This window comes from Cebus imitator, unplaced genomic scaffold (assembly GCF_001604975.1).
Source record: "Cebus imitator isolate Cc_AM_T3 unplaced genomic scaffold, Cebus_imitator-1.0 Scaffold16, whole genome shotgun sequence".
Taxonomy (NCBI): Eukaryota; Metazoa; Chordata; class Mammalia; order Primates; family Cebidae; genus Cebus; species Cebus imitator.
Window position 1 is genome coordinate 3,682,332 of NW_016107331.1, and position 9,007 is coordinate 3,691,338.

General features: G+C 35.8%; 1 protein-coding gene across 2 annotated transcripts in view; it reads left to right on the plus strand.

Annotated features, from left to right (window-relative positions):
* Positions 1-9,007, plus strand: part of XRCC4 (X-ray repair cross complementing 4) — a 275,793-nt gene that overhangs the window by 16,874 nt on the left and 249,912 nt on the right. The window contains exon 1 of one of the 2 annotated variants that reach the window (XM_017507933.2): positions 7,107-7,131. The exons of the other annotated variant lie outside the window; for it this stretch is intronic. The gene's annotated coding sequence lies outside the window, so the exon portion shown is untranslated. Of the gene's footprint in view, positions 1-7,106; positions 7,132-9,007 lie in introns of those variants that run through there. 2 annotated transcript variants of the gene reach the window in all.

Sequence of the window (9,007 nt, forward strand, 5' to 3'; positions counted from 1 at the left end):
ATCCTTTGTATTTCTGTGATGCCAGTTGGAATGTATTCTCTTTTATTTCTGATTTTCAGTCTTTTATCTTCTTCTCTTGGTTAGTCTAGCTAAAGGTTTGTCAGTTTTGTTTATTTTTATTTAAAAAGCTTAGTTTTGTTTATATTTTGTATTTTCAGCTTCCTCAAGGCAGCTGTTCAAGCGTTCTACTTCATTTTTCAGTTAAGTCATTGTATTCTTCATCTCCTGGATTTCTGTTTTTTTTTTTTTTAAATTGGTTCTATTTCTTTGTCAAGCTTTTCATTTTGTTCATTTATTGTTTTCAAATTTTAATTTTTTATTTGTATATTCTTATAGTTAATGAAAAAAATGTTTTTTAAAGAGTCAAGATTTCACTCTATCTCCTAGGCTGGAGGCTGGAGTACAGTGGCAAGATCATAGTTCACTGTAGCCTTGAATTCCTGGACACAGGCAATCTTCCAGCCTCAGCCTCCTTAGTTGCTGGAACTACAGGTGCGAGCCACCATGCACTGCCGATTTAACTTTTTAATAAGGATTATTCTGAATTCTTTTGTTTGTTTGTTTTACTATTTTATAGATTTCATTTTCTTTGAGATGAATTGCAGGAGCTTTATTCATTTCTTTTGAAGGTGTCATGATTTTCTGAGTCTTTGTAATCCTGTGTCCTTGTGTTGGTGTTTGCACATTTGTGGAAACAACCACATTTTTGGAGACAACAACCTTTTCCAACTTTTACAGATGTTCTTTGGCAGAGATAGAACTTTACTATTTATTCTAGCTTATACTTATGGAGGAGTCAGCTAGTAGTGACCCTTAGTAGATACAACTTGCTTTTAGGTTTTCCAGAAAGCTGGCCTGCTACCTTTGCTATGAATTTTTTTTGGGTAGCTACATAGGTCTTCTTATCTGACAGGACCACTATCTGAGCTCTGCAATTAGGCTGAGCTGCTGAATGGGCACAGAAATTGCCTCTGATCAGGCTTGGTCAAACTCAAATAACTTTGAGTTCAGCAGTTGGACAGGGTTGCAGGAGGGTCCTTGAGGTTAAGTGGATTGGGATGGATGGACCAGTTTTTATGCTCAATAGAAATGCTTATTGGAAATGCTCAGTGGGGCAGGAAGGTAGGCTTTGAGGCTGGGGGCTACTCTGGTTAAACCCCCTCCTGTGTCAGAGCAAGTGCCGGCTTGTTGTCAAAATTTGCTGAGGATCTGTTGTAGGGTGGAGGCTGGCAAGCCTGTCCCAATCACTCAAACTGGCTAGTCTTCTAGTAGTTTTCTATGTAGGCAGGATTATGCTTGGACTCCAGCAGAGAGAGGCTGTAGCTAACCAGGTCCGCTTTAGGATCTGCTGTGGATTGGAGGCTAACAAGTCTGTCCCAGTGTGCAGATCATGAGTCTCCTAGCAGATATTTGTACTTTCAGGATAGTTCTCCAATTGTAGTGAGAGGGGCTAGAGCTGAGACTGGGCCCGTTCACATCTGCTGTGGGACAGGAGCTGGCGAGCCTATTCTGGCATTACTAAGACAGATGCTTTTTTTCAGCAGTTCCCTCCCTAGGCAAGATAGTTCTCCACAAGAGGATTGGAACCAAGACTGAGCCCTTCCAGGATCTGCTGTGGGATGTAGGTAGACACACCTGTCCCAGTGGCTCAGACTTACACGAATCCAGGAAGTTCTTTGCATAGGTGGGATAGTTCCCTTGATGTGGTCGAGTGGAGTTGGAGCTGAGACTGAGCCCTATCAGTATCTGCTGTGGGATGGAGGCTGGTAAGCCTGCCTTCATGATTCAGATATGTGAGTCTCTCGGCAGTTCCCTCCATGGGCAGGGTATTTCCTGGGCTGCAGCAGAAAGGTGCTGTAGCCAAGAACCGTCCCCCTTGGGACCTGCTTTGGGATAGAGGGTGGCAGTCCTGTCCTAGTGGCTAAGATGGGTGTTTCTGTGGATTTTTGTGTGAACAGTAATAAAGTGGACCACAAATGAGCGGGGCTGTAGCTGAATTACAGGGTGACTTTTGGGTAGACTGCCAAGACTGATGTTGGTGGGCTGACCACCCTTTATGCTGCACTTGGGTGTATAATTCCTCCAGGACTCCTTGGCAGATGGTTTTGGTTGCAAAAGCTAAAGGGGTCTGAACAAGCTGTTTGGGGAACAAAATTGTTTCTGAGTTTAAACCCAGGAGCCCAATCTGTGGGTCTAGGTGCAAGCTTGTGCCCTCAAAATGACCTTCCTAAGCCTTGGGCTCTGCTGGGGTTTTACAACCTTCTACCTAAATCCCAAGACTCCTACAATGGGATTTTTGTCTGTGGATGGGTGCAGAATTCTTATTTTAGGTGTATATTTACAATTTTGGAAACTTTATACTCAGTGTTTTGAAAAAAAATGAGCCAATAATTAAAAGCCAGTTGACTTCTGTATAAAAATAGGGATTTGTCAGTTTCTTAAATAATCTGAATAACAGAATACTAAGGACCAGTACTTACCCATGATAACAATCTGCTTTGCCGTGAGTAATAGCTACCACTTTATATGGTACTTGTAATTTCTAGTTTCCCCGTAGTCCCCATTCCTCATACAATGAATGCATATGGCCTCACTCCTGATCTGCATGACTCCTGGAGGTATTAGAACTTGTACCCTTACAAGAGAGAATAGAGCCTGACTTGAATTTTAGGTACAAATTTCAGTCCACTTTGAGAATGTATAAACCAAGGTAACAGAGAATAGAGTCTTGCTTATACTTTGGATCTTCCTCTCATCAGTGTTGTCCAAAATGTATTCAGGGATGTGGTCAAAAGTAGCTTAGACTGAGAAACTGCAGCCTGGGAAATAAATATATAATCACTCATCCAATTAGGAATATAAGTCCTTATGTGTAATTTTAACTGTTACTATTATTTGAATTGAATGAAATTGTCATTTTTATACATTGAAAATTGTGAAATGTTGGTAATTTTATGAAGTTTCTAAAAATGTTTGTATTGTTGAATTTGAGGGTATGTTATAGTTTTTTTTTCTTTTTTCTTTTTCAGACTAAGTTCCCCAATCTTATCATTTGTCCTTTTGTTTGCCATTAAGAAATAGGCAGATAAATGGTACAGTTTTAAGTAAATGATGGGTTTGTGAGTTGGGGAAAAAGTACATTGTAAGTTTTACTCCTTTATTATACAAGTGCTTTTAGTTACATTTCAGTTCTGAAAAACACTTTTTTTTTTTTTTAATAGAAAAGACTGTATATATGATTAATTGGTGATGTTTCATAGGAACACCCTCACTCTTTTGGAATTGAAATATGAGAGGTGTCAAAAATTTTGAGACTTAAGAAATCATAACTACTAAGTTCTTGTGGAAAAAAGACTGCTGCTTAGTTAATGCTGTATTTCAGGTACTATCTTATCTCCTCTTCAGTTCTGTTAAGTGTCATTCTCACATGATGCTGCAATTAGAACTGAAGTGTTCTTGTGACAGTCTAGAAAGTTTCCAAAATGATAAGTATACTCTCATCCTTTCTGCCAAGTTTATTTGTAATCAAAAGTGGCCATTTGATGAATATGAAGGAAGTTATAGTCTTGGAACTTAGGGTCCAATTTTAAGGGCACTTTGGAGCTAGGTATTAAATAGTATGTGGGAAATTTGTCATGCATTAGGTCATTGTATTGCTTTTTAATACCTACTTTATAGGGTTAGAGTAGGAAAGTAGAGGAAGTGAAATTTACATTTATCACTGAAACTAATGATTATTGATGTTTATAAAAGATAAGCAGAGGAAATGAGCAGTAATATGATATTTGGAATGGCAGCAACTGGCATTCCACAGTCTTGAGAGGTAATTAAAAATGGGCTGTGACCTTAACAGAGATGCCTTATTTTTTAGACTTATTTTATACTACTAATGCTCTATTCCTAAAGCATCAGATTAATTTAATGTCTTCCTCGTACATCAGCTGTATATTACAAGTTTTTGAATAAGATTATGTTAGCAGTTGTAACTGTATTTTACCACCTTATGGTGACCAACCACTGTGGTTTGCCTGGGTTTGAGAGATTTCCCAGGTCTTGGGACTTCATTTGAACGTTAGGAATATACCAGGAATACCTGGATGGGTGGTTACTTTACTTTCAAAATTATTAAAATGAAGTTAATTCTCACGTGATTAGAAGGGTATTTAGTAATCCTGTGAATTTTATAAACTTGATGTTTAGAGAAAATCTAACTTGAAAATAATATTTTAGGAAAGCACTTTTTATGTAGAAGTGTTGCTTGGTATTTTTGTTTTAATTGCTTTGGAAATTTAAAGGCAAATTGACTTGTGGTCATTTAAAAAAAAAATCTTAATTTACCCTTTGGTAACACCAACCAGCAAGTTGGCAGGCTATTAATGATGAAAATGCTAGGAATAAATTATTAAGTACAAAGTAATCTTTAATGTGGGAAATCGGAATTCTGATAAAACAGTAAAATGTAAATAGTCAATGGTTTTAAAAAATACTAAACAAGAAATAGTCCTTTTATTTGCACTTAGTTTTCCTAAATTGTTGTGTTATATTTGTCTCAGAAGTGAATAGCTTAGTGGTAGTTGCATAAACCTTTCTTTCCTTTTTTCTAGCAATTATGTATGTTCCTGTCTTTGAATTTTATAACGTGATAAGACTTTAAAACAATCTGTGACCATACTTTTGGTTTGCAATTTACATTTTCTTTCTTTTCGTTCTTTAAGAATAAAAATAATAAGGTCAAACAAAATAATGTAAACAGGAATCTAATTACAGACCATTAACAGCATATGCTGTGTGCTAATCTTTATTCTGAACTCGATGTAGGTATCAGCCTACTTTTCTCAACAAGGGGGCACTTAAGTTAATTGCTTCATTAGAGACATGCATTTAGCACTTTCTGATCTGTAAAGTACAACTCTTTGGCAGAGCTGCAGAAGTTTGAACACCTGCAGCCCAAGCAGCTTAAAAGGAAGCCATAATTTACTATAAAGGAAAATAAATAAAAGAAGCTCAAGTTCAAAATAGTGTTATCAATGATATAGTGTTGTAACTAACTTGAGCTGACCTAAGAGAGTTGGCTTCTGCACTGCTCCTATCAGCATCCAAAAGGGCATACAAAATTCTTTGTAAACTAATTTAAAAAGCGTCTTGTTTATTCAGAAGCAACTGTGAATGGTATTTGTTCAGACCCTTAGATCACATCAATTGCATACCAGCCAACAACTTATTTCTCTTCTAAGAGAGAGGCCAAGTATCAAAGACACAAAGTACTAAAGATAAGCTTCTCAATTCTCAACTGTTCTGAACTCTCAATAAAGCTACTGATGTACAAATTGGGGTGGGACCCAACTGTTCCCACCTGCAGGCTTGTCTTAGATCCTTGGCTCTGGCTGGGAGAGGTGCTGATACTAATGTGACCTTTAGTGTCCTTAGAAAACAAAACATAGGCTTTCTCATATCCCTAATCATTCAGTCCCTCTGAAGAGGATTCCACCCCCTTTCTTCCAGTAGTCTTGGGGCAAAAAACTATGGCTAACTATTCCCATTTACAGAAATGGTGAAAGCAAAGAGATCGTTTGTTCCAACTGAATCTTAAAAGACATTCCAAGATATCTTTTTTTTCGGTTTCTATGGGTGACTCTTATTAGATGTTTTGTATTTGATATTTCGTAAGCGAGTGATCTCAGTAAGTGAAAGAATGTAGTGCTTTCAAAACTGGTTCAAATAGTATATTATCAGGAAATTAAGACTTATTTGATACAAAGAACATTTCTGAGGCTACTGAGGCACAAGGTATTTATAGGATACTGTGTTGTCACTTATGGGCTATTAATAGGTTAATTGATTAAACATGGTTCACAAGTCTCTGACGTTTCAAATCTGAGTTTACTAAATAATAGAATCTTTAAAGTAAAATCATGTAATTTTGTCACAAATACCTAGAATTAGAAAATTGGAAAATATTTGAAACATGAATAATTCAAAGATGTTCTTAAAACTGATCCCCAGATGTCTTTTTAACAATTGAGACTAAAGCTCTTTATATCATTGTCAAAGTAGGAGTTACTGACAGGCATCTGGAATATTGAATTTTAAACAAAATTTTCTCTATAATTAGAAATTTGTCACTTGGTTCAAATATGGTTTTACAAGAAGCAATGAAACCAATTGCTATTTCACAGTAATTGTAAGTGCTGTATTTTCCTTTCACAAAATTATATTAATGGTAGCAATAGCCATGGTTCTTAAGATAAGTTTAAGAAAAAATAATCTGTATAAGTTTGTGTGCATCTGTGTATGTTTGTATGGAAATACTATAGAGGCAAAAAATGCTATGCCATAAGTAGTTCCTATACCCTCCCATGTACCTCACCCTGAAAATTGTGGATTTTGAGCCAATTAGAATTACCTAAGCCTTAAAATGTATGTATTTTTTAATGATTGGCATAGAAAAATGGTAACACAGATTTTCCAGTAATTTTCAAATTTAAGGATTACAGAGCATGTAAATAATTTACTGCCCGTTAAGTATATTGACTAATTGATCTGAAGAAAATATTCACAAATGGATAAAGCATTTCAGAATTAGGCACATCCAGGCAAAGGACCTAATTATATGAAAAAGATTTGACTAAATGGAATATTTAAAAATAATTTTTTCAGTAATTATGATATCAAGCCTAAAAATTTAAATATATCCAAAATTTTTATATGCATAATAATGGGGTTACAAGTGTGACTTTATAATGTCTTTTAAAAAGGATCATCTAGTAAGACATTCATGCTATGTGATTAAATAATAGTTTTAAAGTTTTCATGTTAGAAGTTTATGCTTTGTTCCTGATTCTGACTTTTTATAATGTTTTCTCTTTGCATATTTATAATTTTTATGTTTTTTCTCTAGTTTTATTAGCTTCTACAGTATAAGCATCTTTTACTGAAGCTCACAAAATCAGTTTTACAGTATTAGATGTCACAGTATTAGAACAAATATAGGTATCAGCTTGAACTAAATAATATGTGTCATTTTACAGTCTGATAAACTTGAAGTCAATCTGGACAAGATTCTAGAGTGATTTACCAGATTAATTGCTTTTGGATTAAAAGAAAAAGAACCAATAATTGTTATAAATAAAGGTAGGATCACTTAACAGTTTTAATTTCTTTTTCGTTGTTGTTGTTCTTTTAGATAGCATTGATAGACTGGTAGAGTAGATAGATTTTGCCAAGAATTCTCCTTACATTTTTGTGACTTGAAAATATAAAGTGGTGTATCCATGTGGTATTGATGATTGATGTCTACTTGAGGGTGTTTCTAATGGCAGCCTATACAGGTCTATGCCTGAGATTGTTCTGCTCCACATTTTATGTATATGACTTGAATACTCAGAAGAACAGGTTTATCAGATTTCTGGATGACAACATCAGAGAGAGATTATAAATACGTTGGGTCGCAGGAACAGAATTACTATTCAATGTAACCTTAACAAGCCAATATAAAACATAAAATTGAACCCCTGCAAACACATCAGACAACATCATCAAAAATTAAAGGATAGAGCAAATGTGACTTAATAATAACATATGTAGAAAACCAGCTAAACATGGTTTAGTTGTTATTGATTAAACTCAAATAGAAGTTTTTAGAATGTTGTAGCTGCCAAAAGCAACAAAATACCCTCAACCCAACCCCTATCACTCACTGTCATTAAAAACAATAATTAAAACTGAATATGGTATTTCCTTGAAATTATAAAAGTACACTATTTAGGATGAAGTAATAGTCTTTGTCTATTTTTTTATTATTTATGGAACAGCTAGAGTATCAGTTGGGATTCAGTGAACTATGCTTTGCGTGGCAGAGATTAACTGTAGTGAATTTTTGGAGATTAATCAAAGCAGTGAGGGCATCAAAAATCATATTATAAGAACTGTTTTAATTGACTGCAAATGTATAGTCTTGAGAAGAGGCCTGTTGTATGTAAGAGGATTTAGGCTTAATCTGTATGGCCCTACTGATATTACTAGGAAAATTGGGTAGAATTCATGGGTGACAGGTTTGAAATAATTTTAAATAAATCCAAGGACAAGCATTTGTGGAAAGCCATCTTTGGGACAGCATAGCCTTTTCAGATCCTTGGCAGACATATCCAGAAGTCAGCAATAAGGCATAGGAGATCAGAGTTGGAAACATTTTTTTGTAACTTAATCCAGAATCGGAACTGGCTATTTTGTTTTCCACACGCCTCATGTGATTGCAGAATATGAGCTTGGTTAATTACCATGGGGGACTGGAAATAAAAGTCTTAGTTTTCTTTTAGAGGAGTCTTAAAACAACAGCTCCTTATCTGGCAATGCCTGTCACAAGGCAGAAGCTCCCTAAGCATACCTCTTTCATCGTCTAACCCTGTTTCTTTATCTGGTAATTTTAGGAACCTGTCTCTTAGAAGCCTGGTTTTTCTTAACTTCAGACCTACTAGACTTCCCATTCCTACTGACAAGCAAAGTGCCTTAGTGAGAAGAGCAGGTGGTGGATTTGAGTCCTTGCACCACCACTTAGTGTGTGATCTTGGGTATTAAACTTTACTTCTGTTTTTTTATTCATGTAATGAGAATCTTGTTAGTTGCTATATTCATAGGATTCCAGTAAAGATAGAGCTGATATATATGTCAACATACTTCCATTAATTATGGTGCTTAATGGATTATTTTTTAGTCACTAAGAATGCTAGGTGTAAAACTCTGTACCACCATGAAAAAAGGTGTTTTTTCCATATAATGTTATGTCTAAAATGGAATATGAAACAATATCTATTTATAAGATTTATTTAGCCGGGCGCGGTGGCTCAAGCCTGTAATCCCAGCACTTTGGGAGGCCGAGGCGGGTGGATCACGAGGTCAAGAGATCGAGACCGTCCTGGTCAACATGGTGAAACCCCATCTCTACTAAAACTACAAAAAATTAGCTGGGCATGGTGGTGCGTGCCTGTAATCCCAGCTACTCAGGAGGCTG